The 27350-nt window shown below is 40.8% G+C and overlaps 1 non-coding gene and 1 pseudogene across 1 annotated transcript; both read left to right on the plus strand.

The window, feature by feature from the left end:
* Nucleotides 1-219: 219 nt before the first annotated feature.
* Nucleotides 220-26180, plus strand: LOC118643960 (annotated as a pseudogene).
* On the plus strand, nt 22739-22901 carry LOC118616648. The gene has a single exon (XR_004956634.1). It is a non-coding gene; the product is annotated as a U1 spliceosomal RNA (small nuclear RNA).
* Nucleotides 26181-27350: the final 1170 nt, after the last annotated feature.

Consider the following 27350-nt stretch of genomic DNA (forward strand, 5'->3'; position numbering starts at 1 on the left):
ATATTAGACAAGCCTCCCTAGATAACAAAATGCAGAAGGGAGGAGCTCCAAAAGGGAATGAGAGCTAAGGTAGGAAACCATACCATCATGGTTGCAGCCCCAAAGGAGCGACCGTGGGGGGCAACCAAGGAAAGCCGACCAGAATCCCCTGGGAAAGCACCCAAACCCCGGTTATATCCAGTCCTCCCAGGGGATCCTGAGGAATCGCTCCTAGAAGTAATGACGCCCCCGCCCTATGCAGGAAACACCTCGGGCAGGAAGGCCACGGCACCCTCAGACGAGCCTCAGGCAAGAGCCCCAGGCCCGGCTGACAACGCCAGACTTTTGAGTCCCTCACATACACGGGACGGCACCCCTTATCAACCGGCCCGGGAACCGGACACCTCAGTCCCCATGCTCCCATTACGAGAGGTGCCCGCCGCGCCCGGCACTACGGGCCCGGCGCATATGATCTATGTCCCTTTTTGAACTAGTGACTTATATCATTGGAAACAACAAAAACACCCTTTCTCGGAGCAACCACAACCACAAGCTCTGTTAAGTTTATTGGTGTCTGTATTCCGGACCCACCAACCCACTTGGGACGATTGTCAACAGATCTTACAAACTTTGTTCACCTCAGAGGAGAGGGAGAGGAATACACGCTGAGGCAATTAAGGCTGTGGTCGGGGATGACGCTGGCCCCGAGGGCTTAGATGATGAACTGCCTCAACCACCCCCAGAATGGGATCCAAACACTGGGGAGGAGATGCAGAGGTTACGCACTTATCACCGAAACCTCCTCAGGGGTCTAAGGGGCGCTGCTAAGAAACCCACCAATTTAGCAAAAGTAGCAGCCACTATGCAAGGGAAGGACGAATCTCCCACGGCCTTTTTAGAAAGATTATTAGAGGCCTACAGAATTTATACCCCCTTAGACCCGGATGCAGATGGGAATAGACGAATGGTCAACATGGCCTTCGTCTCACAGTCAACCCCAGACATCAGAAAGAAATTGGAGAAATTAGAAGGCTTTGAGGGAAAGAATAGAAATGAGTTACTTGAAATAGCTCAGAAAGTTTTTCAGAACCGGGAGGATCCCATTAAGGAGCAAACTAGGCAACTGTCTCGAATCTTGCTGGCAACCCCTAACAAGGGACCACTAGCCACCTATCAGGGGAAAGGAACCTGATTTAACTTGGACTGAAAAGGAGGAAGAGGCTTTTGAAACACTTAAACAGGCGCTTGCCTCAGCCCCTACCCTTGCCTTGCCAAATACCACCAAACCTTTCCAGCTCTTCGTTGCAGAACGCAAAGGCATAGCAAAAGGAGTCCTAACCCAGACTCTGGGACCACACCTGATTGCTTCTCTCTCCGAACAGCTTAACCCTGTTGCCGCAGGCTGGCCGTCCTGCATGAGAGCGACAGCTGCAACCGCTCTCCTTGTCAGGGAGGCGCAGAAGCTGACCTTAGGCCAGGAAATCCAAATCATTGGAGGCCACACCACTGAAGCCTTACGCAGTCTGCTCCTGACAGATGGATTTCCAACACTCGCCTCACCCAATATCAGGTACTATTATTGAACCCACCACAGGTTACCTTCTCCAAGTCTACTGCCCTCAACCTGGCTACCTTACTCCCCGACGGGAATCAAGGAGAACTGCTCCACGATTGCCACTCGTTACTAGACTCCATAGAGGGAACCAGACCGGACCTCAAAGATGAGCAAATAGCCAACTCTGACTATGACCTCTATACTGATGGGAGCAGTTTCATCAAGGATGGAACTCGGTATGCCAGGGCAGCAGTAGTCACCAACTTAAAGGTAATCTGGGCTCAGGCCTTCCCCATGGAACTTCTGCACAGAAAGCAGAACTGATTGCCCTGACACAGGCACTCAACTGGGCAAAAGGCAAGAGGGTCAACATCTACACTGACAGCCGCTATGCCTTTGCAACTGCTCATGTGCATGGAGCCCTATACCAAGAAAGGGGGCTCCTCACATCAGCTGGGAAAGAAACTAAAAATAGAGAAGAAATACTCAAACTCTTAGCAGCCATCTGGCAACTTGAGGCTGTAGCCATTGTTCACTGCAGAGGGCACGAAACCAAGCCTAGTCAGACAAAAGAAGAAAATGACCTAGCAGACCGGACTGCTAAACAAATTGCCCTAACTGAGGTAAAACCTATAGAAATCCTCCCTGCTCTTCCCCTTCGGGAATTGCCCTCCTCACCATCCTAAATGAAGAGGAGTTCAACCTGGGAAAGAAGTTAAATTGTTCAACAGAAAAGGGGAACTGGCATCAGCTCCCCGACGGAAGACTACTTCTCCCCAAAGCCTTGGGAATTGCTCTCATTAGAGATCTCCACTATATGTAGTACTCACCTAGGCACATCAAAATTAATCTCTCTAGTCAGTAGACACTTCTATATTCCAGATCTCAAGACTATAGCCACTTCGGAGTTACCCGATGTTCTGCCTGTGCACAGGTAAATCCAGGGCCTCCCAGACCCCATGGACTTGGAGTCCGAATCAGAGGGCATGAACCAGGTGAGCATTGGGAACTTGATTTTACTGAGATCTCAACCAGCAAATTTGGATTTAAGTACTTACTAGTTTTTGTTGACACCTACTCAGGATGGACTGAGGCGTTTGCCACGAGGCATGAGACTGCTAACGTAGTTGCCAGACATCTCCTAACTGGGATCATTCCTAGATTTGGCCTGCCCTTAGTACTGGGGTCAGACAATGGGCCGGCTTTCATAGCCAAAATTTCCAAATAGCAGAAGCTCTCAGAATAGGCTGGAAATTACATTGTGCCTATAGACCCCAAAGCTCAGGTCAGGTAGAGAGAATGAATAGAACTCTTAAGGAGAATCTTGCCAAACTTAAGATTGAAACCGGTGATAATTGGGTAAACCTCTTGCCATTTGCTCTGTTGCGCACCCGATGCACCCCATATTTCAAGAACCTTACCCCTTATGAAATCATCTATGGGAGACCACCACCTATTATCCCTAAGATTCACTATGACCACATAGGCAAATTATCTAACCAGGGGCTTCTCAAGTCTTTGCAGGCCATCGAAGTCATCAGAAGAGAGGCCCGCCTCTCAGCCAAGGAAAGAAAACAACCCAGTAACACCCATAGAGTCTCTAGAGAGCTGGAATAGGACAACAGCTCCAGCTTCTGGGTCCCCTCAGATGCCAACGCCACACCCCCTCAATTCCTTTAGCAACTCGCTTCTAACCATGTTAGATTCTGTTTTCTCCCTCTTAAATAGTTCTCAACCTAACACCACCGAAGACTGCTGGCTCTGTGTAGATCCAGCACCACCCTACTATGTTGGTATTGGGGCAAATGCCACGGGTACTCTTGCCCCCATGAATCAAACTTTTAGTGACTCAGACTCACCTGGGGAAGGAACCTTAGCCAACTGTGCCCGAGCCGGCAAGCTCACCCTAGGAGATCTTCAAGGACAGGGGACCTGCTTCATCCTTGGAAACCTCGACCTCCAAGCTTCGCCATACAAGGACAACTGCCTGACCAACACCTCTCTGCGAGCCGAAGGCTCACCCTCATGGACTCGATTGCACCTAGCGGGACTTGGTTTGCATGCTTATCAGGTATCCACCGTTGCATCAGCCCCGGGAATCATTCAATTCTTTGTGTTAGCTATACAGTTCCCCAGGTATATGCAGGGCCCACAGGTGCAGCCCATTTTCTAGCCTCAGACTATCATACTAGACTCCAGAAATGTGTACCCATTCTGATCCCTGTACTGGCTACCCTGGGTATTGCCGGCTCCACTGCCCTAGGAGGGACAGCCCTCATTAAGAATGACCTTGCCCTTTGTAATCTGTCAGCCACGTTCTCCCGCAATATCAAATTACTCCAAACCCAAGTCAAATACCTTGAAAAACAGGTTAACTCCCTAGCCGAAGTGGCCCTCCAAAAATCGCAGAGGTCTAGATCTGCTCTTCCTCAAACAGGGAGGCCTCTGTGCTGCCCTAGGAGAGATCTGTTGTTTCTATGCTAACCACTCAGATATCAGACTATCTATGAGCTGCAAAAGCGATTACGAGATAGAGAGAAACTTACCTCCACCTCGTGGTATGAGAGTATGTTCAATTGGTCTCCCTGGTTGACCACCCTCCTCACAGCTCTAGTGGGTCTGCTCCTCCTCTTATTCGTAGCCTTAGCCTGAGGACCTATCATCCTTAACAGAATCACTGCATTTGTCAAGGAGCGGGTCCAATCAATTAAGCTTATGGTACTAGCCCAACAGCAACATTACCAATGCTTACCCCTGATCGATGACTAATATGAATCAAGGATTTGATTAATTCACCAGAAGAAGTGGGGAATGTTATAAATCAGTGCCATTGACCTAAACTCCCAGAGGCCTTCACGACAACCAAAGGGGTTGTCAGTTACTCATTTACTGAAGAACATTCTTCAATAACTAACCCCTGAGTAATCGCTAGCCCCGGGGTAATAACGAACCCTTGAGTAATCCTGGGCTCGGCGTCAGGAATAATCTATTGAAAACAGCTTGACCTTTGAAATGTCTGGGAAACTGAGTAACAGATAATTAACTAACCGCTAAATTCCGCTTCTGTAACATGCTTGCTTACACGTAGCACCCCCTTTACAAAATCCTATAAAAAGGAGCCATTTTAGCTCTCCGGGGCCGCAGTTACTCCTGTGTGGGACATACTGCAGGTGCCTGCGGACTTAGCTCAATAAACTCCTTTTATTAAACCCATCTCGGGGTCTGAGTTTGGTCGATCTCCTGGGTTACAACAATATTACTTAATTTAGAAAGATTTATTCCAGTTAGATCTTCATTACAGAAGTTAAAATTTATTTTTATAAACTTCCACCTTTGTATTTTGAATACACGTTTTTCACTTAACTTTAAATGAGTGGCTTGTAGGCAGAATATAGTTGAGTTTTGCTTTTTGATCCAGTATGAGTCTTATTATTTAACAAATGTTTATCCTATTTACAGTTATCCTTATAAACACTATGTTTAGTTTCATTTTTCCATCTTATTTTACTTTAAGTTTTCATTTTTAATAACTTCCTTTTTTCCATCTTTTGTATATAATCTGTATTTTCTGACCCTCGGTCCGCCTTGCAATTTGAAAATTATGTCAGCTCCTCTAAGTTCTTCTAATGTAGTTAGTGTTGAACTACGCACTGTTAGCGTCATTAGACCTCCTTACACAGGCAGATCCCAGACCTACTGAATCCAGGATCTGGAAGGTGAAAAAGGTGTGGGCTTGCTTTACAAGCTCACCAGGGGTTCTTTGGAACTCCAAGTTTTATTTTTCAGAGTTTCACACCTATTGAAAATCTGTGCAACGAACCCAGGTTCAATAATTTGAAAGAATAGGAATGTAAACACATCATCTAACTCTAATGATTGTTAACATGTTGCTGCTCTACTATATGCATTTTCTCTCTCTCTCCCCCGTCCCTCACATGCAGAATATTATATCACATTACTTGTAACTACTTTAGCCTTGATTGCTTAAGATTAGAATCTTGTCTTCTAGGACCACAATATTATTGACATCACAAAATTTTAACATTGTTTTAAATGATCTAATATAACATCTGTGGCTGATTGTTACATTAATGGCCCCTGTGAACCTCTCTTCCACTATGCAGTCATGAGACATCAACAAGCGGAGACTAAGTAAGCATATGCATATTGGGGCCTGCCCTGTTGGAAGGCTGCTGGAACCGCAGAAGCCTGGTCTAGCCTCCCTGAAAGTAGCAGAGCTTATGAAGAAAGGTGCCCAGCCATACAGTGGTGCCTCCGGCTGTGGGCGTGTGTCCAGGCACAAGAAACTCCCAATCAATCCAGAACCCCGAGAAACAATAAATTATTTTTTAAGTCACTGAGTTGAGGTTTGTTGCACAGCAATAGATATCTAATACTTAGTCTTTACTTAAATTCCCTGATTGTTAAAATAACAATTGTTAAAATAATGTTCTTTATAGTGGTGTATCACATTTTTTGATTCAAGATCCATTTAAGGCTCATACATTGAATTCAGTTATCATGTTGCTTTAGTGTCTTTTTATTTATACGTCCCCTTTCCTAATGTTTTGTCTTTAATGACATTGACTTTTTAATTAAATAATCTAGGCCTGATGCCTTATAAAATATTCTATAATCTTGATTTGTCTGATCACTTCCATATAAACAGCTTCAGTTGAGACCTTGTCAGAACGTAATAGAAATGTGGACGTTACACTGTGTCAAGAGGAATGCAGAGTTTGATGACTTGATTAAGGTGGTTCTGATCAGATTTATACATTATTAAAAAAATAATTTGTTAACATTCTGTTCCCCAATTAACTTGCACCCAATGGCTCTAGCACCCACTGATGATTCTTGCCTGAATAAATTATTAGTGATTGCAAAAAGGTAATTTTGTTATATTATCATTAATTACATATGTTTCACCTAACATTCTTCTGAAAAATAAATTTTCCCTTTTCTATCTCATTTTTTTTTTTTTTTGTGGTGGACTCCTAGAAACTTTTTGTTATTCAGTGTGTTCAAATCTGTTGTAATCATGTGTTTTTATATTTAAATTCCTCAAGGTGAGCAGTAGGAGTCCCTCCATCCTCCACCTGTTTTTTATGTACTTCCTTCTTCCTGGTGCATTAACTCACCTGTATACCTCCTCTCACCCTAATGTTTGTCAAGTCCTTCTCCAAGAAGACTGGTTCCTTTTACTGGGAAATGACATTAGGAACCAAGAATTGTCTAATTCTTTAGCATTCTGGAGAAATCATTCCATTTATGTCTGTTCTTCATTGTCATTTACTCGCCATCCTTTTCTGACATGTTGTAGGAGCTAAGGAAAGGTCACATGTTGGGCCTTTCTGAATGCCAGGTTTTTAGTAAGGCTGCTATACTATTTAGGTATGCAATTAGCTCAAGAATATTATGAGAGCAGGACTGGGGCTAGTAAATTTTAGCATTTTTTGTATATGTTTATATTTATTTCACACTGTATCTCAAACAGGATAAGAGGTACCTTAAAATGTATCAACAAGCTGCCTCTCCCGATAGTACCCCACTGGGAAGCAGCCTGTACTGACAGCAGCTGCCTGTTGCAATATAACCCAGCCAGGCAGCTGCCTTGTGATATTGTCTGGCCCCATAGCTGCCTGGCATGTTACATAGCAGCATGTCACGAGATTTAGGGGATTCTAAGGGAATATGCAGGTTTTTTTAAATTATTTTTATTGAATTAATTAGGGTTACTTTGGTTAATAAAATTATATAGGTTTAAGGTGTACAATTCTGAAATGCATCATCTGTATATTGCATTGTGTGTTCACTACCCCAAGTCACCTCTCTTTATATTACCATTTATCCCCCTCTTTACCCTCTCCTGCTCCCCCCACCCCCATTTCCCTCTGGTAATGACCACACTCTTGTCTATGAGGGTTATTTTTTATTTTTTGCTTAATCCCTTCCCTTTTTCACCTAACCCCCTCCCTCTCCCCTCTGACAGCTATGAGTCTGTTTCTCTTGTGTTGGTTTAGTCTGTTCATTAGACTCCACATATAAGCAAACGCACATGGCACCTGTGCCCCTCCGACAAGCCTGCCCGCCCAGCACAACACTCTCCAGGCCCATCCACGCCACAGCAAAAGGCAAGATGTCCTCCCTTCCGTGGCCAAGCAGCATTCCACGTGTAAATGCACCACGGCTTTGTACCCGCTCACCTGCTGGTGGGCACTGGGCTGCTTCCAAATCATGGCTGTTGTAAGTAACACTGCAGTGAATATAGGGGTGCATATATTCTTTCCAATTTGTGTTTCAGGTTTTTTCAGATAAATTCCCAGAAGTGGAATCACTGAGTCATAAGGCAGTTCTACTTTTAATTTTTTCAGGGAGCTCCCTACTGTTTTCCACAGTGGCTGCACCTGTCTGCATTCCCACCAGCAGTGCACGAGGGTTCTCTTTTCTCCACATTGTCGTCAAAACTTGTTGTTTGTTGATTTACTGGTGATAGTCATTCTGACAGGTGTGAGGTGGTATCTCACTGACTTTAATTAGCGTTTCTCTGATGATTAGTGGCACTGAACATCTTTTCATATGTCTATTGGCCATCTGTATATCTTCTTAAATTTTTATAAAATTTAAGATCAAATTAAAGACATAACTGAATTAGAGCTCATCAAATAAAATAAAAGTCCATACTGATATAAATAATAGATAACTACAAATAAAAAGGAAAAACTCTACCTTAGAGATCTACTAATAAATATTGAAAAAACCTGAAAATTACTATATTGCAGCCATATAGTAATAATAATTGTTTCAAGGTAAGAAGCATCAAGGGGTTAAATTTTAATGAGGAACAAAATATTTATATATACAGGGTGTGGCAAAAGTAGGTTTACAGTTGTGAGTACCGAAGACACAGACTTTATTCTTGCATTATTATTTATTGGTTACTATATTTATGCCCTTACAAAAAACTGAAACCCTACTTTTGCCCCACCCAGTATATACACACACACATGCATATTCATACACATATAGAGAGAGAAAAAGGACAAAAGAATGGCACAGAAAATGTGATAGAACACTAACAATGAAGGAATTGGGGAAATGGGAATATAAAGTTTTATGTACTTTTTTCTAACTTTTCTGCAAAAAAACACTATCAAAATTTAAAAGTTACCCCAAATCTCCTCAATTCAGACCTATCAAACCAGCCTTCCAGTGGCTATATTTGAAATTCAAGGAAAGAAAGTTTTTGTTTTTTTTAAATAATTTCAAATACCTGGTAAAAATGAAAAACTAATAATAAATGCTAGAGTTTAATTTTTTTTTTATTTTCAATAAATATTCGTTGCAAACTTACTTTTTACAGAGCCAGACAGTATTCTAGGCTCTGGGTTCGAAATGAGATCTGCCAGAAAGAAATGACCACGTGGCCATGTATTCGGTAAAGGAAGCAGGTCACTGCATACTTGCCTGGAGGGATATCACTGTGCCCCCTCTCTCAACTTAATCTACTAATCCTTTGTGGAACACCTTTTTTTTATTATTATTATTTTATTTTATTTTTTTTTATCCTCACCCGAGGATATTTTTCCATTTTTTGTACAGATAGAGTGGGAGGGAGAGAGAGGAAGGGGGAGAGAGAGAGAAACATCGACGTGAAGGGACACATCGAGTGGCTGCCACTCGCACGACCAACCAGGGCCGGGGACAAACTGCAACCGAGGTATGCGCCCTTAGCGGGAACTGAACCCGGGTCTCTCCGGACCGCAGGCCGACGCTCTAACCGCTGAGCCAAACCGGCCAGGGTTGGAACACCTTTATTAAAAAAGAGAAGTCCGGCCCGGAAGGTGTGGCTCAGTGGTTGAGCATCGACCCATGCACCAAGAGGTTGCTGGTTTGATTTCTGGTCAGGGCACATGCCCAGGTTGTGGGCCAAATCCCCAGTGAGGGGCAAGCAGGAGGTGGCCAATCAATGTTCTCTCTCATCATTGCTTCTATCTCTCTCTCCTTCTCCCTTCCTCTCTCTTTAAAATCAATAAAGGAAAAAAAATTAAAAAAAAAAAAAAAGAGAGAGAGAGAAGTCTGGAAAATGCAGATTATATTCTGAGAAAAGAGAGTACAGCCATTCTTTGCAACCCAAGAACCTGTGAATTTACAGATCCTCCTTCAGTCCCTGGAAGTGCTCAATTCAAGATGTCTTTACAAATTATTATGAAGTCATTGTTTTGTTTTATTTCCCCAAATTCCAGGTTAAAAGTCATCAGATATAATCATGAGATCATCAAGATTGAGCCTTGGTGATCATTCCCATAATAAAATGTGTGCAGGAAGTCATGAAGGTAGAGTGGTGGGGTGCCAGGTGCACCTGCCTGCCCCTTCATGGACCTTCTGGTGGGTAGACCTCACAAGGGTACACAGGAGGGCACCACCCAGACCCAGTTGTTTGCGAAAGTATAGTCTATTTTACTTCCGGTTTCCACTGGTGCAGTGGGAGCAGCCAGAGAAAAGGGTTGTGTTCTGTTCTTTGGGCCATGGCAGTGTTGGTGGTGGTGTGGCTTTTGGTGGGGAGGCTCTCGTTAATTTCCAGTGCAGTATTTACTGTAAGTAACAGTAATAGTAAATATAAATGTGTTGGTGACATTTTTTATATTCTATCGTATAACTCCGATTTCTTTACTACTGTATAATTATTCAGTGATAAAGCACATTATAATCAAGACTTATGTAGCCATTGTACAAACTCACTGCTTCCATTCTCCCAGGGTTTTTTAGGCTTAGTAAAAAAAAAAAAAAAAAAAATTTAAACTTAATCAAGAAGAACAATGTGAAAACACTACCAATTTAGATGTGAATTTAATTAGGTTTCACAAATACATTAAAGATCCCTATTTTATTACCATATGTTAAAATTCATAAGGTCTAAAATAATGTTCATTTTAGAAAAATCTGTGTGCAAGGCAAATTCTATAATCTTGTACACATAGAACAAGAGGTAATGGCTTTAAAAAGTGATTGAAATACACAGATCAAACCAGATATCACACATACTACTTTTTTCTTTTTAATGTGTTACTGTATTCTTGGCATAAAGTGAAATCAAGTCCCAAACATAAACGGTCAACCCATTGACCTGGAGATCAGTGTTGCTCCTGAACATTTCTATGTATTATACTTACTCCATAAAAGGCACTGTTTCCGTTGTTACAAGATACAGCTAACTACACCGTGTACTTACAGGAGAAGCAACAGTGTGTCTCAGGAGCTTAGTGATAATCTGAGTCCAAGCAGTGTCTTGGTGCTGCCTTAATACTTATGTACTAGGTCAAATCAGTTTTCACTTACTTATTTCATTACCTTAAAAATAAAATAGTAGTGCATTACTGCAGCAAGTGTCTCAACTATAACTCCTGAGAAAGACACAAGTTCTCCTGAACTGGTCCACTAACAAAAATCTAACAGTTTCATGAAAGGTAATTTCCTTATAGACCGCGAAGACAACACCTTGAAAAGATTAGAGATTTATATATTAGAAATTTGGGGAAATTTTTTCTTTACAAGGACACTTCATTGATACTTAAAAAAAAGAAAAAAAAAAACTAAGCAAAACAAAACAAAAAAACAGGACAAGATAGATTTGGACATATCTTAAATTTGAAACTATAAAATTTTGTTAAAATTTAAGCAATTTATTTCTCTTGAGGTTTAAAGCCAAATATCTAAGCTAAAGACTCTCCAGTTACATTTTCATAATGCAATAAATTAGAATAAACAATAGCAATGAATTACTATTGTGATTTCCTAAAATGATAATCCCACAGTCCTTATAGCTACTCTTACCCCTAACCCTTTCAAATGTTCAAGAAATCACACTATCTAGTATATCCTCTTGCATCTGTATTTCATCCCAATTTACCAGAGGTAAAAGTCTTTAAAAACCTTATTGACACAGCATGCTAGGGGCCATCAATATTCCACCCACCACCAATAACGAGGTCCTTCTTGGAACTGGGTTGAGAGTAAGCAAATCCTCTCCTGCTAATCTGTTCCATAGGTCCACCTCGGGCAGCAGCTGTCTTAGATGGGGTTCCCTAGACGCAGAGCCTGATAATAGGATGCTTGTTCAAGACGTATTGACTGAATATTCTCAAGAGGAGAGAAAAGAGGTCAGGCTGGGGCAGGGGAAAATAAACTAAGAGAAAATATAGTTTCAGTTGGAGACTGGTTTCAGCCTGATTTCACAGGAAAGCTCGGGTGCACAGATGACCCTATAGAGTTGTTCATGCTTGAGGTAAGGAGACTGGCCTTTTGTGCCTCCTGTCATGCAGACTTCAGCTGAGGACTGCCCCTGGAGGATGGTGCAGAACTTTCCAGGTGACTTGGAAGCCATCATAGCAGGGCATTTTTTTTTTAAAGAAGAAGGGCATATAGGAGCTGTTACTAGCCAGCAGCTGGGGCATAGATATGTTAGTAAAATAAAGAGGATCTGGTAAAGTACAGTATAGGAAATCTAGTCAATAATATTGTAATAACTGTGTGTGGTGCCAGGTGGGTATTACAAATACCAGGGAGAGCTCTTTGTAAAATATATGGCTGTCTAACCACTATGCTGTAATCCTGAAACTAATACAAAACAATATTGAATGTAAACTGTAATTGAAAAAGTTTTGTAATAAATGTATTTAAAAAAGAAAGAAAAAGATTAAATTTTTTTCTTTAATTCTAGGGACCTTCGCATGAGAAATGAAACATTCTCATATTCAAATCGCCTCATATTTGGTGGGTCACATAGGTACTGCATTAATTTTGTTTTTTAAAAAGAAAAGGCATGTAAAGCAGCAAAAATGGCAAATCCAGATCCCACGTGAGTACATTGGATTACCTGAGCCTAAATCACTGCTAAAATCTAACTGTAAGGAGCCTAGGAAATAGTCTTATGGTCCTTCAGCCTCTTCATTCTGGAAGGCACATCAAAAGGAGGGAGCAGTGGCTGGTCAGAATCAGTCCACCATGTCCATCTCTGCCCACTCTTGTTATTCAGAACCTATTTCCCAATACTTAAACTTCCAAATACAAACGTCAGTACCAACAACAGGCTGACACCTAAAATAATCCAGCATATCCCTAGGAAACAATGTCCCCTCAATTTTAATATGGTTTAAAACATTTTCATTTTGCCTTCATTCTGAGGTTATAGTTTGGCAGTATAGAATTCTAGGTTGACAATGATTTTACATCAGAACATTGAAACTATCATTTCAGTTTTGTAGCATTGATTGCAGCCACTAAGAAATCTGTTGCCAGTCTAATCGTCCTTCCTTTATAACTTACCTGGCGTTTCTCACTGGTGAACTAAGTATTTCTCTTTTTATTTGACATTCTACAATTTTGCTGTGGTTTTTCTAGGTGTAATTTATTTTTCTCTTTCCTGAGAGACCTTGGTGTACTCCTGCAACTTGAGAACTGTCTTCAATTCTAGGAAGTTCTGAGCCATTTTCTTCTGAAATATCCTTTCCTTTTTCCTGGAATTTTATCAGTATGTGTTGATAGATGTTTAAACTTATCTTCTATGGATCTTATCATCTGTTTTATATTTTTCCTCTCTTGATCTCTCTCTGTTCAATTTTATTCTTTTTTCATCAATATTTCAATACACTTTTTTTTTTAATTCGAAAATTACATTGTTCACGCTTTTAGTTGCATTTTAAAAACTTCAGTTTCTACAAGTTTTACTATTCTTAAATATTCTCCTTGGGTTTGCTTTCAAAGTTACTTGTTCTTTTTTCTATGTCTCCAATATGCATGCGAATTCCTATTTATTGTGCTCTCTGACTCCTGTTCATGCCATTTGTTTCTGCTTGCTTGTCCTTTTTAGCTATTTATTGGCCAAAAGCTCATTTTCCCAGGGAGTCCAGTGTTTCCTGGGTTGTCAGAGAACCCTAAAGAGCAATTTTGAGTTTTCTCCTTATAAGGGCCCCATGGGTTTCACAAATCTAGCACCAACTTTGTGTGAAACTTTTGTTTTGGTGCCCTGAGTTGTGGGGAGTCCAGCTCCAGGCTCTGCAGACACAGAGCCCTTGTCGGGCCCTCATGTCTCATCTAATTCACTGACCAGAGTTTGAATTCCCTCTGCATTAATTTACCTAACAATTCTACTTTCTTTGGAGCTCAAGTATATATTTAAGGGTTTGGGGTTTATTTGTTTTAAATATTTTTTCTTTATTGATTTTAGAGAGAGGGAGAGAAAGATAGAAACATTGATGAGAGGGAACATTGATTGGCTACCTCCTGCCTGCCCCCAACTGTGGATTGGGCCCACAACCTGAGCATGTGCTCTATAACCAGGAATGGAACCAGCCACCTCTTCGTGCATGGGTTGACGCTCAACCACTGAGCCACACCGGCTGAGTAGTTTGGGGGTTTTTTGTTGCTGTTATATTTATAACCTTTATATATTGAAACCTGGGAAATATTTTCCATATCTGCTTCATCTATCATAGCAATCAAAAGTATCTATCAATGACATGTTTATTTTCGATATGCTGAAGAAGAGGAAAAAGGGCACTGTCAGCATCCCTATGGGGCTTGATGAACCAGAATTGTTAGCAATAAGGCTCTTTCTTTAGATGATCTAACTTGTCATTTCATAGATAGGAGATGAATGCTACATGGAGAAATAGGAGAAAGATCACCATTACACCTTACTTCTCTTGAATACACTCTCAGCTGTTACTGGAAAGAAATCTTATTTCAGAAGAATAAAACATCTGTCTATGTCAAACACATTTGCAGTTAGAATGCAGATGTCATACTATCTTGTGGAAAGAAAAATTATTTCTTTTTACTATAAAACCAAAGTCTTTGATAAACGAAAAGTTAATGAGAATAGCCCAGTTGCTGAAATTCCTAATAATCTGATAATACATTTGTCACATGGAGACTCCTTTCAGCATCTTGTCATGCTTCAGCCCTCCACCTTGGCCTCCTCTCCAAGCTCCTCTGTCAACACAAAGTGACCTCATGCAAAGGTGCCTCATCACAGAGCCTTGCCCACCCAGCCCCCAAATGACAACTGATGGAGACAAAGCAGGCAGTCACATTGCATAATGAGTCAGGTGCTCTTTGCAGGGGCCACTCCCTCATACACTGCACTGAGACCCCCTGGCATTGTCCCAGCTGTGCAGAGACTTCTCTGTGGTATAGAAGACCAAACATGGGGACTGGAGGGAGCTCTTCCTCCACATGACATCAAATGGACATTGTAGTTAAAGGGGGAGGAGTCAAAAAGTTTCAACCTTCATGGACCCAAAAGTCCCTTCTATCAGTTAGTCATATGTGTGCAGTAAGTTAAGATTTTAAATGATAGAGGGATTTTTCTCCTTCATTTTCTATTCTAATTTGATTTTGATACTGTTGTTTTCATGTTTTACAGAAGTTAATTCACTATCTCTTCTTCAATCTTCTAAAAATGCAATGTTAGGATCAAGTAAAACAGGAAAAGTATGAGAAGGAACTGGGTTACTCTTCCAAAATTAGTTTCTTTGTTTTGATTTCAGTAAGTTACAGGCCCTCCGAAGGTGTGCTGACATTGGAGAAAAGTGTTAGCAAGTGTAGTTTAGCTACTCTTATACAATATTAAGGAAACCACCACCAACACAAATGCCTTTGCAATTCAAATGCAACATTTGTTGTTGTTGTTCCTTTTAGTGTCTGTCAACCATTACATAAAAAAAGAAAGTTTTTCAAAGGAAATACTTTGTTCTGATCGAGGGTTAAACACCAGAAATTTTTAAAAATAAAATATCTTCTTGTATTTTAAGATTAAGCTTTGAAGCAACTCCTTTCTCTGTTCTGGGGACAACACACTAGAACTTGAAAATGGGTCATTTGCACGTGTTTTAGACTGAGAATACGTGCCCCCTTTGAAAAACGCAATTTGAATACATAGGGTTTCCCAAAAAAATGTACACAGCTAAAAAGTGTGATTATAAAGCCAGTGTTTATTAAAATACATTTTATTTTCAAAATGTAATAAAATCTACAGACAGCCTGTATACATTTTGGGGGGACACCTGTATGTCTCAACCAAGGTACAACTCTGTTGTTTTCGAGATCTTTTTCCCCTAAGAGGATTTAACTGTCCTGTGACTCTATACTCAATTTTTATCTTCTTGAAATGTATGTATGTGATTGGTCAAGAAATTCTCTTTTTTTTTTTTATCCTCACCAGAGGAAATTTTTGCATTTATATTCAGATAGAGCAGGAGGGAGAGAGGGGGGAAGAGAAAGAGAAAGAGAAACATGGATGCAACAGAGGCATATCAACTGGTTGCCACCCACACAACCCTAGCTGGGGCAGGGATAAACTGCAACCCAGGTACATGCCCTTAGTGAGAACCGAACCCGGGGCTCTCTGGTCCGTAGGCCTACACTCCAACCACTGAGCCAAACCGGCCAGGGCAAGAAATTCTCAATAGATATCAATCAGAGCTCAATCTCCTGCCTGGCTGTTGATTCAAGCTGGACAGCAAACTTCAAGAAAGCACCGCATCACGTTTGGTTATGCTTAGCATATTAACTCAGAGATGATTCCAGACAATGTAATAAAACCTGTCACATGCCAAACACTATTCTAGGTTCTGGGGTCAGTGTTGTGAACTCACACTTGGTCTCAAGGAGACTCCCTTCCAGTGAGAGACACAGGAAATGAGCAGGTCAACAAAGGAACACACACACCATACACAGGACTGTCAAATAGCTCTAAGACCAGTGAAGATCAGACAGGTAATGTGAGGGTGAACAGGTAGGTGGGAGTAAGGGGCTATTTAAGTTGGATAATCAGGGAAGGGCTTTATGAAGAGGTTCTATTGTGCTGATGTCTGATATCATGAAGCCAGTCCTGAGAAAAGCAGGGGAAGAGCACCCCACCCAAGAAAATCACGACAGCATCAGCCCTGAAGCAGAAACAAGCTTGGAATAGTGAGCAGTAGCAAGAAGACTGTGTGACTGAAGTGTGTGAGCGAGGGAGAAAGTGGTAGCAAGTCTGGACAGGTGGGCTACAAAACCACGCAGGGCGTCCGGCCGGTGTGGCTCAGTTGTTGAGCGTCGACCCATGCACCAAGAGGTCACCAGTTTGATTCCTGGTCAGGGCACATGCCCAGGTTGTGGGCCCGATCCCCAGTGGGAGCATGCAGGAGGCGGCCAATCAATGTTCTCTCTCATTGATGTTTCTGTCTCTCCCTCTCCCTTCCTCTAAAAAAAATAAAAATAAAAAATCAATAAAAACAAACAAACATGCAGGACTTTGTACCTATCGGTAAGCACTTTGAACTTGATTTTAAATGTGACAGGAAGTCACCGGGGAGTTTTAAGTAAAGGTTTCCTTGATTGTATTTACATGATTCCAATAAAAATTAGAATCAACTATAATCTTTTCACTTTTGTATCTTACCGTAATGTGTTTATTTGTTTGCAAGGTTTATTCTTGGTTTTGTCTTGCTTTCCTCTATCTGCCTTCTTTCTATAAACTCCAAGAAAGTAGGAAAGGGTCTATCTGTTAACCACTGGATATCGAGAAGCGAACTGAGAGTCTAGCACATACACAGTGCAAGCTCAATATATGTTGGGTGACTAAATGACTGAATCAAATGTTGATTTCCAATTCTTTGTAAGGTCACAGGATACTGAAATAATCCTCTCCATGTGATGACTATTAGACAGTTGTACCAGGTGAAGCAAGATATATTTTATGTACTTTTCAATGTTCCATATCAGTGTTTCTAGTAAGACTTAGAGAACCCAAAGAATAAAAATATATTTCTAACACAGAAAGAAAATAAAGCTGTCTCAGGAGCTCCACAGGTAGGATTTTAGTAGCTATCAGTTTATGTGGTAGGTGCTCTGAAATGGTTTCGGTCGTAATCTGCAGTTCAGTGGATTGAACAGACTCAAACTACATTAGTAAGGAAAAGAACTGAAAGGATTTTACAGCCATTTCCTTCAAGTAATTCTGCCCTGAACAGAACCATTACAGCCGAAAACTTCGAAACAATAAAACCCACCGTAGTTTTGTTCAAGGAGAGACTGTTTCTGCTCTAAAGATATTTAGAATCATTTCAGAGAATCAGACCTGTGTATGTCTTTCCTAGAAAGAGAGCATCAAAGTAACCATTTTCACCGCCACTGCCCAGCCTCTCTCCTTAAGTGGTTGGCTATATACTGACTCCATCCAAACCTCCAAGCTACACGTGTGTGTCTGTGTGTTTCAGGATGAAGCATGCATTTTCAGTTTCTTATTTTTAAGTACTACCAGCCACTAACTCATATTTGAGTTTGCCAAGGGTGACCACTGAAAACAAATAGAAGAATATGCATATAAGCACTTATCTTTTATGGGTTCAGGGAGTTAAGGAGAATACTTATCATCAAAAATACATCTCATTACTTAAATTCTCTTAGAATCACAGCTTTCCATTTGTCCACTCAAATCAACACAAATTCTGTGGAAAAGGTGATATACTTCCATATAGTCACATAGTCTCATTTAGATGTAAATAATCACCTGATATAATGTCAGAGCATCCTTGAAAGAAGGTGTGGCTATGGAGAATGAGGTATACTGAGTTTCTAAAACAGAGTTTGAAGTCCAGCAAGATGAAGTCTTTGTTCCCTAACAATTAATTTCCCTGGAGTCGTCTACTTAGAAGTTACACCTCTTCCTAGAAATAGTATCATGATACCTAAATTACTCAGAAGAAAAGATAAAGCAATAGAAAGAAAGAAAAAACAAACCTTATGTAGAAATTGCTTTAGGGTACGAGATCATTGAAGTATTTCATTGCTTTCACGTTCAAAGGAAAACTTGAAACTGAAAGGGAGTCTGTCTTTTGACAACTACTACATTTCTCTTTGATTCAATTCATTCTTCGGAAATGAGTATAAGGTTATTTATTAGTCGTAAATTGTTGTTCAGTTCCTGCTATAGGCCAGACACTGTGCTTGGTGCGGAAGGTACAAAGATAATTAAGACCAAGTGCTCAAGTTTTATACTGACCACTGGGGAGACAGAGGGCAAATGAACAATTGCAGTATAGTTCATCTCCTCAAGAACAGAAACTTCTGACGTTTTTATGTAATTCTTTCTCTGCAGTGTTTAAAATACTGCCAGGCATACAGGATATGCTCAATAAGCATGTATTGAATGTTGGGTGAATATGGTAATTGCTGTAAAGGAACTAAAACTCACAGTTGCACACAGAAGATGGTCTTTGGATTGAGATTCGAAGCACTGATAGGACATTGCCAGGTAGGCAGGATACACACAGAAAGAGGGCGTTCTTGGCAGGTAAGAGTAGAGCTGAGGGCACAGGTGTGTGAGAGAGCATGGTGAATCCAGAAATATAAGTAGGTTAGTAGAGATGAAGCATTAAATTCAGAAAAGGAAGTGGCAAACGATGAAACTAGAAAGGTCAGCAGGAGCCATATTGATAAGGGCCAGTCGATTCCTAAAAAAGACTTGAAATTGAACCTGCAAATGACAACATTATAACAAATCAACATTGAACAAAATGCCATTTTTCAAGGGCCTGCTGTACAGTCCTCACCCTTCTGGTGATGATGTGAGATGATATAACACCTACATGAGGAGACGACATGAGGTGAATGACGTAGGGATTGGGACACACTTAGGCGACTTACTCTAAGGGTGGCTTGAACACAAGCACTGCCACACGGTCACAGTGATCTGATAACAGGCAATCGGTGACTGACTAACAGGCTGGAGTTTCTACAGCATAGAGACTCTGAATTTACATCAGGGGTGAGATGCAGAAGGCGTTTTTAACATCTTTGTGACTTTTTCTTTCCTTTTTTTGTTTTAATTTATCTTTATTGTTGAATGTATTACAGATGTTCCTCATTTTCCCCCCACTGGCCCCCTCCTCCCCATTCCTGCCCCCCTAACTGCCTTTCCCCCACAGTGTTGTCTGTGTCCATTGCTTATGCATATATGCATATAAGTTCTTTGGTTTATTTCTTCCCACCCCTCACCCCCCCTTCCTTTGGAGGTTTGTCAGTCTAACAACCAATTTATACTTCTTAATCCCTTCACCCATTTCCCCAACCCCCCTCCCATCTGGCAACCAACAAAATTTCTCTGTATCTATGAGAATGTTTCTGTTCTGCCTGTTCATTTTGTTTGTACATTCAATTGTCAATAGATATGTATTCATTGCCATTTTGTTTGTTCATATTTTTTATCTTCTTCAAGAAGACTCTTCAACATTTCATATAATAATGGTTTGGTGGTGATAAACTCCTTTAGCTTTTCCTTGTCTGGGAAACTCTTTATATGGCCATCGATTCTAAATGACAGCTTTGCAGGATAGAGTAATCTTGGTTGTAGGTTCTTGTTTTTCATCACTCTGAGTATTTCTTGCCACTCCCTTCTGGCCTGCAAAGTTTCTTTTGAGAAACCATCTGACAGCCTTATGGGAACTCCCTTGTAGGTAACTAACTGCTTTTCTCATGCTGCTTTTAAGTCTCTCTTTGTCTTGAACCTTTTGCATTTTGATGATGATGTGTCTTGGTGTGGGCCTCTTGGGGTTCATCTTGTTTGGGACGCTCTGTGCTTCCTGGACTAGTATGTCTGTTTCCTTCACCAAGTTAGGGAAGTTTTCTGCCATTATTGTTTCAAATAGGTTTTTGATTTCTTATTCTCTCTCTTCTCCTTCTGGCACCCCCAAGATGCGAATGTTGGCTCACTTGAAGTTGTCCCAGAGGCTCCTTACACTATTCTCATTTTTTTGGATTCTTTTTTTTTGCTGTTCTGATTGGGTGTTTTTTGCTTCCTTATATTCCAAATTGATGGTTTGCTTCTTGGCTTTACCTACTCTACTATTGAATCTCTGTAAATTATTCTTTATTTCAGTTAGTGTCTCCTTCATTTCTGACTGCTCCTTTTTTATGATCATTAAGTTTGCTGAGGTTCTCACTAAGTTCATTGAGCATCCTTGTAAGCAGTGTTTTAAACTCAGCATCTGTTAAGTTGCTTATCTCCATTTTCGCTTAGTTCTTTTCCTAGAGTTTTGTTCTGTTCTTTCATTTGGGACCTGTTTCTTTGTCTCCTCATTTTAGCTGCCTCCCTGTGTTTGTTTCTATGCATTATTTAACAAGTGATATGGGGCTAGCTGAGACCAGATGCTGCTTGTTGAAAAGAATTTAGGAAAACCTGAAGCCGGATCCAAGACAGGCCAATCCTATGGTCAAGCAACTGGCAACAGCTTGGGTGGGCCTGAAAGTTGGGTGGGGCAGGGCCTTAGGGAATCATCAGGGCGGGGCAACCAGTGTGAGCCAGGTTGCTGGAATCCCAGATATGGCAGCTGTCTGCCACCCCAGGGGAAGCGCTCACCAGAGGAACAAAGGCCTCTGACAGTGTTATGTGTCCAGGAGAAATCTGCCTCTCCAGCCCTTGCTCCAATGCCAAACAACTCAGCTCTTTCCCATATGACTCTGGTGCCTTTCAAGCTGCCTCCCCACGCTGGAGCCTAAAGGGTGAGAGTCTGAATAAATCAGTGTGTGAGCCCTTTAAGAGGATCTGCCTGGGGCTCCAGCCGCCTCAGCCTCCCTCAGCCTCAGTTCCGCTGGTTTTACAGCCAGAAGTGATGAGGATTCTCTTCCTGGCAATGGAACCCTGAGCTGGGCACCTGGTGTGGAACAGGGACCCCTCAGTCCTCAGGGAGGACCTTCCCGGCGGAGGTGTCCTCCTAATTTTTATCCACCACACGTTGGTGTGGGACCAGCCTATCACACCTCTGCCCCTCCTACCAGTCTCAATGTGGCTGTTTCTTTAATTTCGTAGTTGTAGGACTTCCATTCAGCTTGATGTCAGTTGGTTTTGAATGATGGTTGTTCTGTAATTTAGTTGTAACTGTGATGTGGTTGTGGGAGGATGTGATACTGTGTTTACCTACCCCGCCATCTTTATTCTTAATGACAATAGTTGAAATGTATAGACTTTCAGAAACAAGTAAGCATTTGTTTAATTGAGCTACCTATGTTTTCCTTGAACAGCTGAGATGCGTTTACTAACCTGCAAACCCTAGAATATTCAGTACATATAAAAAGGAAAAAATTAAAATAGAAATCTAAGAAATATAAATTTTTTCCCCTTTGTTTTGAAGGTGTTTTTTTCTAGCCAATGCAAATTCAGTAAATAATAGAGAATTTGCTAAGGAAAAGCAATGCCAAATGATTTTCCTAAATTGCTTTCCCTACAAAAAGTAAATTCTGTTAAATTTTAAATAAATTACTGTTGGGACTCAAGCTTATTTAGTCACATGTGAGCAATTTTATCCTAAAGACAAAGTAAAATTTTGACTAAGGCAAGGTATCAGCTGCAGCTGTGGGTAAACTATCCAGAGTGGCCTGAGGTAAAAAACAAATGTTACATCAGTGAACCCTAGCTTTCAGATACTATAAAATTTTAAGGCCAGAAAAATTTTTATAGTTATAAGAAATGTTTGTGAGTGAGTGGGAACTCTAAAATGCAAGACACATTATGTTGGGATTCCAATTGACCTCTGGTGAAAAAGGCAGTCTGGGTAGAACTTTGTAGCTTAATATTTGCTAGATGAGCTCATTCTGTGTTCTAGATAAATAAACAAGCTGCTGGCCCATAGTATTCTCTCCTACAGACACCACAGGATGCCCACAATATCCACAGGCTCCTTCAATTCAGTATGTGGGAGAGAATCACAGCTGAGTGGAGCAGGTTAGACTGTCTGATCCAAAGAAAGTCCATCCATAAGTGACCAGTAGCCTATGACATAATCTGATCACAGAAGTCGGCCAAGAGCTCAACACGTAAGGTTTTTTTTTTTCTTTTGGTCTTTTTTGATGTGTGCTATTGGCCAAGGGAAGAAGCAACAGCTGCTAGGTTTAAAGTATTTAGATAATGCTATCTGTTAGATGAAGTAAGACAAAGCACCTGACTAGCCATGTAAAGGTGAGACCTCTGTATGTTGTAGCAAAGAAATCACCACTCACCCTACTCACCACTTTAAAACTTTTATCTTCTATTTATTATCATTCATAATAAAAGACTTGGTAATTTGGTGTATATATAAAGAATATCCAGGGAAGGGCAAAAATAGGTTTACAGTTGTTTGTATGAAAAATAATACAATAGTTAATAAATAGTAATAATAAAAAATGCTTACCTGGCAGGGGAGATACCATGATCATGAAGGTGGGTTCCCAGGGCGAGGGTTATCCATTGCACTCCGGATGTGCTCACCCCTGCGATTTCCCCAAATGTGGGAAATTCAACTGCATAAATTGTGGTAGTGGGGAACTGGGTTCATGCTCTCCCCTGAAGAAAAAAAATAATAATAATAACAATAATACAAGAATAAACTGTTTCATGTACTCACAATTGTAAACCTACCTTTGCTCCACCCTATATATACATAATGTATATACATGATAAAACAGTAATATAATGAACACCCATGAACTTATCACCCAACCAAAAAATAAAATGTTGTTTGTTTCTATTTACCTATTTCCTTCTTATCTCATTTTTCTGCTTCCTGTCCAAATCAGCACTAAACACTCCCCTAAATTTGTGTTTATCATTCCATTAAGTTTTAAAACTGTCACAAATATATGCATGCATTCAACATTGAGCATATATGCTTTACTGTATTAATCTTCCACAACTTCTTAATCAATCCTGTTTGAAAAACAACAAAACTGCCCTGGCCAGTTTGGCTCAGCGGTTAGAGCATTGGCCTGCAGTCCAGAGAGAGCTGGGTTCAGTTCCCACTAAGGGCACGTACCTCGGTTGCAGTTTGTCCCCAGCCCTGGTTGGTCGTGCGGGTGGCAGCCACTCGATGTGTCCCTTTCATATCGATGTTTCTCTCTCTCTTTCTCTCCCTCCCTCCCACTCTATCTGGACAAAAAATAGGGGGAAAAAATGTCCTCAAGTGAGGATAAAAAAATAAAAAACAACAAAACTATTTTTTTTTATAATAGAAAAAAAGAATACTTGATCTGTGCTGCCATAAGCTTTCTTCTAATTGCTCCTGGTACATAGGTACAAAATTGTCTCCATGGCACATCTAGGAGTGAAACTGTGTGCAAATGTTCTGCCTTTCAACATGACATCCAGTGGTTTTCCAATGTGATGGTGCATATCTTCTTTTCAATGGAGTTTGTGAAATACATGCAGAGTGACTTAATGGTAGTACAGGTGAACTGACATGAAGCAGAAAATCAAATAGAAGACAGGTGGCAATAAAAGACATAGACCAATGTCAGTGTACCCCAAGCCCTGCAGTACAGAAGAGTGCTCTTCCCGGTGGGTGCGGGAATAGTTACATCAGAGATCTAGAGCTATTGCTAAATACCGAAATATTCCACTTTCCGAGAGCAGGCTGGGCGGCATTTGGTGACACCTTCAATAAAGTGTTGAATGGTGATTAGGCATTGTTCTCCCCTTCTCAATATAGAGGTGAAGCTTTTTACCAGTTTACCATAAAGTGTGCTGTTTTTTGTAGATTAAGGAGGTCCCCAGTGAACCCTAGTTTCCTATGGCATCTATTTATTTTGTCAAAAATAGGTATTGGATTTTATCAAATGCTTTTTTCTGCATCTATGAGGATTACTGTATTTTTTCCTCTTTTTGCTATTAATATGGTGAATTATTTCTTTATATGTTAAAGCAACATTGCCTTCCTTCCCAGATAAACAAAATTTTTTGGGCTGTTTTCTTGAGGATTTTTCATCTACACATATGAGATCAACTGGACTCTAAGTTTCCTTTTTTGAAATATCCTGAATAGGGTTTTGTATCAGTGCTACACTGGCCATAAAACTAATTAGATGTTTTTCTATTTTCTGTTATTGGGAAGATTTTATTTAAGATTTTATGTTAATGTCTTACTTCAATGTCTGGAAGATTTTGTTAGTGAGTCCTTCTGCCTGGAATTTTCTTTTTGAAAGGTTTTTGTTGTTTCTGTTTTATTTAAATGTCTATTTAGATTTCTTATTTTCTCCCGTACAGTTTATATATTTCACCTAACTTTTCAAATTTATTAGCATAAATGTGTCATATCTTTTTAAATATACAATGTTGATGATTTTTATTTTCTCTAGTTTTCTTCTTGATCAGTTTTGCTACATATTTGTCAATATTAGTAGTACTGATTGTCTCTGGTATATGTTTGCTTACAATTTCATTAATTTCTGTTCTTTTCTTAATATATTTCCTTTCTACATTCTTTGAGTTTAATTTACTGTTTTTTATTCTAACATTTTTTCCCTCATCCGAGGACATTTTTTCGCTTTTTGTTCAGATAGAGTGGGAGGGAGAGTGAGGGAGAGAGAGAGAGAGAAACATTGACATGAAAGGGACATATCGAGTGGTTGCCATCCGCATGACCCAACCATGGCCGGGGACAAACTACAACCGAGGTACTTGCCCTTAGTGGGAACCGAACCCGGGTCTCTCTGGACCGCAGGCCGATGCTCTAACTGCTGAGCCAAACCGGCCAGGGCTTTTATTCTAACTTTTACAATGGCTGCCTACATAATAAAATTGCAGAGTTTTTTGGTGTTTGTTTTTCTTTCTAATATGTGTAAGATTATAAATATCCCTCTGATCACTGCTTTGGCTGAATCCCACAAGTTTTAATGTAACATTTTTATTATCCTTTGTTTTAAAATATTTTAAATGTTTATTGTGATTCCACCTTTGAAACATGGGTTATTTAGAAATGCATTATTGCTTTTTCTGCTCTGCCCAGAGAGGAATTCATATGACACTATTCTACGTTTCCGTCCCAAGTTAAAGGGAAACTCACAATTTCCAGAGCCCTTGATGTTCTGCAAATGAAGGAGCAGGATGTCCTCTAATTTCCTGAAGCAGAAACCGACTTTAATGGCATCAACCTTGGCCATCAAATGGAACAGTACATTTACAAAAGGAAAAGTGGTGGCCTCCACCTCACAAATCCAAAGAGAACCTGGGAGCGGCTTCTGCTGGCGGCTCCTGCTGTGGTTCCTCTTGAAAACCTGGCTGGTGTCAGTGTCACATCCTCCAGGAATGCTGGCCAGTGAGCTGTGCGAAGTTTGCTGCTGCCACGGAAGCCACTGCTCTTGCTGGGCTGTTCCCTCCTGGAACCTCCACGAACCAGATCCTGGCCGCCTTCCAGGAGCTGCGACTTCTCGTGATTACTGATCCCGGGGCTGACGTCCAACCTTGCACAGAGGCATCTCATGTCAACCTGCTTGTCATTGTTGGGTGGCGCACGGCCTCTCCTCCGCACCACGCGGGCCTGGCCACCCCTTGCCACAACGCGGAAGTTCCCTCAATGGGTCTGAGGTGTGATGTGGCCCCGGAAGTTCTGCGCCTGTACGTCAAGATCTCGCACGAACACGCTCGGGAAGTCACGCCTCCCCTCCACTTCTGCATAAATCCTGGAGAAACTGGGAAGGGAGCACAGGCTGCTGCTGCAAGGCTGTGACCTCGGAGAAATTTCAGCGTGCGTGGATTGCTCCGGCTCCCGAATTGACTGCTCTTCAACCCTAGGTCAGAGACTGGTCTGTAGGCGCACAGGTGCCCTGCTCCTGGTCAGCGGGTCCCTCCTGAAGACTGGCCCGCTGAAGACTGGCCCACTGAAAATGGTAGGAGCCACCCCTGAATGGTCTTCCGCTGTTCTTCTTAAACAGAAAATAGAAATAAGGAGGAGGAGAGGAAAAACGTTTCCAAAGGGAAAAAAAGAAATGCATTACTTATTTTTTAATTATTTAGGGACTTTGTCATTAGATATGTGTTATTTATTTCTATCTTAATTCCACTGTGATCAGAGATTATACTTTAACACTAGGAAATTTTGTGATTTCCTTTACAGTACAGATACATATATGATTCTGTTAAGTGTTCCGTGTGAACTTGGATAGAATACATATAGCACAGGTGGTGAGTGCTATGTACCACACATAGTAAAGTTAATCAGTGGTCCTAGATTTCTAATGTCTACTGATTATGTTTCGGTGGTAGCAATTGCGTAGTTCTATAATCTTGGTTTTGCCTATTCCCCTTTTTGTTTCTGTTAGTTAATTTTATGGGTTTGGAGACTATGTATATAAATTTAGGAGTGATATACATTCCTAGTGGACTATGTCTTTCACTGGTTGAAATGCCGCTATTTTAAGTAATAATTTTTGCCTTAAAGCCTACATTGTCTGTTATTATAGTTCCATAAGCTTTTTTTGTTGGTGGTGGTGTTTACTTGGAATTATTTTCCATTATTTTGCTTTCAATTTTATATTTAAAGTATGCTTTTGTTTCTTTTTAATACAATCTGGCCATCCTGGTTCTAGTGTGTTTTCCCTAGAACAGAGAGAGACTTTTAACTGGAATATTTGCTCCATATGTAATACATGCATACTGAAATATTTGAGATTATATCCACCATCTTACTTCTCTTTTTCCCCTATCTTGATTTGCTCTGTTGACTAAAAATGGCCAGCTAGAGGCCAAATCTAGGCACATACATTTGTTTACATATTGTTTGTTTATGGCTGCTTTCACACTGAAATATCAGAGCTGAACTAATAGCTGTTAAGTAATGAGCTATTGGGATTACTTACAAATACCAAAATCTGGAAGCAGCCCAAGTGTCCATCAGTAGATGAGTGGATAAAAAAGCTGTGGTATATGTACACAATGGAATACTATGCAGCTGTAAAAAAAAAAAAAAGAAGAAGAAGAAGAAAAAGAAGAAGAAGAAGGAAATCTTACCCTTTGTGACAGCAC

Source organism: Molossus molossus, unplaced genomic scaffold (assembly GCF_014108415.1).
Source record: "Molossus molossus isolate mMolMol1 unplaced genomic scaffold, mMolMol1.p scaffold_m16_p_4, whole genome shotgun sequence".
NCBI classification, from domain to species: Eukaryota; Metazoa; Chordata; class Mammalia; order Chiroptera; family Molossidae; genus Molossus; species Molossus molossus.